At 43.2% G+C, this 4,307-nt stretch overlaps 1 pseudogene; it reads right to left on the minus strand.

Moving 5' to 3' along the window:
* Positions 1–2,755: 2,755 nt before the first annotated feature.
* On the minus strand, positions 2,756–3,767 carry LOC123457074 (annotated as a pseudogene).
* Positions 3,768–4,307: the final 540 nt, after the last annotated feature.

A 4,307-nucleotide genomic window follows, 5' to 3' on the forward strand; every position in this document is an offset into this window, starting at 1 on the left:
CAAATACTAGCTATTGGAAACAAAAGACACATAGAAATTCCACGAAAAAAGCAGATTACAGAGAGAGACAGAAAGAGAGAGAGAGAGAGGGGGGGGGGAGGGGGGACAGAGGGAAAGAAAGATGGAGTTATAATGGAGAGACCAGGAAAGAAAAACAGTAAGATAACATGAACCATATAGTAGGGTTGAGAACCACTTGAATGCATTTCACTCCAGACTTTGTTTATAGTGGGTCTGTATCCACACACTTAGAATGCCAAGACTACAAGTGGCATTATAATTAGATACGTCCTCCTTCCAGGTGAAGACAGAAATTATGGTCCATTAACTTCACACAGAAAAAAAAAATGCAGTTCTGACTTCAAATACAGCTTTTGAGTGCTTCCCCAGTCTGGTGTTTTTATCATGTCAAGGTTTCCTAGAGAAGGTAGTATTGTCACCACACCTGGAGAGGAAGTGGAATTGCCTGGTATGGAAAGGAGCACACTTGTAGCAAAGTATCGAGTTGGGGGAAGGGCAAGAGGGAACCTGTACTTCAAGGGGAGGCTTACTTCCACTCCATTGGCAAGGTCCAGGAAGGTGGTGGACCTGACTGTTCATTGTAGGACAAGTTTTGAACAAGGATTTATCCTGTCTTGTCTGCATTGCATACTGTCCTTTGCCAATACTTGAGCCTCAACTGCTGTTTGCCTAGTGTAGACCTAACTTTTCCTTCTTTCCTTCCTTCCTTTCTCTTTTTCTTTCTTTCTTTCTCTCTCTCTCTCTTTCTTTCTCTTTGTTTTGAGGTAGGGTCTCATTCTAGCCTACACTGACCTGAAATTTACTTCTCTTTTGTCTCCAACTGGTCTTGGACTGACAGCCAGCCCCCTACCTCTGCCTCCCAAGAGCTGGGATTAAAGGTGTGTGCCACCAGACCTGGCTATTATCCTAAATTTATTTCTCAATTTCTTTTCTACACATCTCCTTATCCACAAATATAGCTCCTACTCTGAAAACTTTGACTGATCTCTGTAGCTACTCTCTATCATTAATTACTCTTCATGTTCAGCCTACCCCTTACGTCCTCCACATCCTTGCCTCCCTAGTTACACCTGAGGACTCCAATCCTCTCTCTGAATTTTATTCCTAACACTGATGAAGCTCTTTCTGCATAATATACATTTATCCATCTGCTAATAATTTCTAAACCTATCACTCTAGACTTTTAGAATTTTCTACAGATGCATATATTCAGCCATCCTTTGAAGTTTTTGTTTCAATAAATACATTGAAAACTAAACTCCTCCCCTAAGCTTAAAACATACCAAAATAAGATAAGTGCAGGTTAGTTATTTAAACATCAAACAATGCTTATGGAATATTAATGCTATATAATCGGCCACACTTGGTGAATGCGAGATGAATATGCTGTTTTAAACTAAGTCACCAGAATCCATAAATAATAGCCCTGTCAATGTTAAAATTGCTGTCTGGCACCAACAATATTGTAAGGAACACTGAAAGGCAAACTAATAAAAAATTGTGGAAAATGTATGCAACAGAATGTTCTGTAATTATAAACACACACACTATCCATAAGAAAACTGTTCTACCTAGATCAGAACTTGTTACCATACATAATTGTGAGTGTCTAGAACTTTATGACAGTGGTGTTTGAATTACAGTTATTATTATTATAGAGAATAACGAGGGAATCAGCCATATAAAACATTCTCAATTAGGGATACAATTTTATCTCCTTTTTACCTCTTTGTAAAAGTTTCATATTTTGTTTCCCACCATCCATGTCTTAAAAACCCAATGTTTTTTCTTTTTTTTTTTTTTGAAGTAATCTATCCAAAAACTGCATAATCTTTATTTCATAGTGAGTAAGCAAGGCATTTTGTTGTTTATCTTAAAAAAAAAATCTCATTTCCTTACAGAAAGTTTTGAGTTTTTAATGAACTAGTAAACAAAAAGCTCTCATTTAAAAATAAATCAAAAACCTAGATCATATAGATGTTTACAGTGATTACATTTATCAAGGCAACATACATACATGTTCAGTTGTAAGATGTTAACTACATTTGTGACAAATATGCTTTACTTTAAATATCAAGAACATTATACAGTTAGAGTCCTAAGAATAATCTAGTAGTCACTATGTTTTTCTTAAGTGTTCACTTTAGATGCTGTTATTTCTAGCACAGGTAAGCAGGCAGTCTTTCACATGCTATAATACTGGAAGCTTTGGTTGGTACCACATCAGCTAGCGTGCAACAAGAAGACACCAGTTAAAGAATGTTTTAAGTGAACAACTTGTAAACTCCAGGGATGGACCAACCCTAAGAAGACACAATTGTAAGCATTTACAACCACCACAACTGTGGCTGAAGACTGTTCATGCCATTCCCTGAAATGAGATCTCAAAGTAGTATAGTTCAAATAAAATAGTTAACAAAAATTGCATATGCACAATTTCCCCAACAATCTGAGCGTCAATCATTTAGGTAACTTTTCCACTTGAAAAAATGCAATAGAAAACCATGTTTCACAATCTCAGTTAATATTCACAATTACAGAAGCAACAACTCAGGATACAGCATCACCAATGCTGCCCAGAGCCAGTTTATACTGAAATTAAGTTCTTTACACCAAATAAATGGTTGTCCACAACCAATGGCTAGTGTACGTATGAACTAAAATGTCTAGATTTGGGGAGAAATAAATGCTACTGCAACCATCTGTTCTGCTTCTTCCGTTCCTCAATTCATGCTTAGAAACCTTTCAGGTTACTCTTGGTTCTGTCAGCTTCCTTGCCTGTGAGGGTTTGGTCCTGCTGACCCTATCCACTGGAAGAGGCTGCCTGCTGTCGGCTTTCTGCTTCAACATTGTCCAATCAAAAGTGTAGTCATACTGGTGGTTCAGGGTCGGGAAAAGGATGCGGAATAGCTGCCTCAGATACATGTAATCCCGGGCTTCTTCAAAGCGCAGCCCATGGCAATAGTTTAAGTACATAGCAAATTCTGCAGGAAACCCCTTACATAAAACTTCAACAGGAGTGGACATCTTCTTTTCACTAATCTTTTCATATTTCTGCTTCTTTGTTGCAGCCTTTAGCCCTTGCCATGGCAGACTGGTTCTAATAAAATACATCAAAATATATCCTAATGATTCCATGTCATCTCGGGGGCTGTGCTCAACACCAAAATGAGCATCGATGCTTAGCATATCGGGCAGGGCCAGTGAGATTTTTACCTTCTCTGTATGGGATGTGTTGCCTTGTCCTGTTGTCTCTGTACTTTTTGGCCAAACCAAAGTCGATAAGGAATAACTTATTACAGTGTCGCCCAATACCCATTAGGAAGTTATGTGGCTTAATGTCTCTGTGTATAAAATTCTTTGTATGCACATACTCAATTCTACTGATCATCTGGTCAGCTAACATAAGTACAGTCTTCATGGTGAATCTTCTTGAACAGAAATTGAAGAGGTCTTGGAGACTGGGTCCCAGAAGATCCATGACTAGCACATTACAGTCCTTTTCCTGTCCATACCAGCGTATGTGGGGAATGCCGACCCCACCTTGAAGAATCTTACAGTTTGCTCTCGTACAGCAACTGGGGGTGCCTGGCCTTCTGAGCCTCGAGCTTCACGGCCACTTCCTCACCGTTGGTGACGTTGATCGCCAGGTAAATGTCCCCGAAGGAGCCGGACCCGATCTTCCGCACCAGTTTGTACTTCACTCCCACGACCATCTCGGCCCTGGAGCCGCCGCTGCTCGCCATCCTGCGCCGAAGACGGAGGCTGGGGCCAAGCCCGACACCTCTGAGCGGGGATCACGGCCTCCGGGGCGACCCGTCCGGCGAGGCTGCGGGGGGCGGCCGGGGCGGGCGACGGCGGCCGCTCCGGCGTCTCGGGCGCGAACGGCCAAGGGGAACGGCCCGCCGACCGCTCGGCTTCTTCGGCCGGGAGTCTGGCGAGGCCATACGGCTACTCAGGAGAGGCCGCTCGTCGCGGCCGGCGCCGTGCAGTCGCTTTCGCGGCGACGTGGCGGGCTGGCGGCCGCGCACTGATCTGGGGCGGCGCTGCCGCTGCCTCCGCTGCCGCCGGCTCCGACCGAGGGTCACTCAGCCGACGCCGCCATCTTGTCGCCCGGCTCCAGCCAGCCCCTAATGCCGCCCCAATGTTTTTTCTTTTCTACTCCTAACTTCTGCCTAAAAACCAAATCCTGCTGGGTGGTGGTGGCGCACTCCTTTAATCCCAGCACTTGGGAGTCAGAGATAGGAGTATCACTGTGAGTTTGAGGTCACCCTGAGAGTACATAG

The sequence above is a fragment of the Jaculus jaculus genome, chromosome Y, assembly GCF_020740685.1.
Source record: "Jaculus jaculus isolate mJacJac1 chromosome Y, mJacJac1.mat.Y.cur, whole genome shotgun sequence".
In the NCBI taxonomy this organism is placed as follows: Eukaryota; Metazoa; Chordata; class Mammalia; order Rodentia; family Dipodidae; genus Jaculus; species Jaculus jaculus.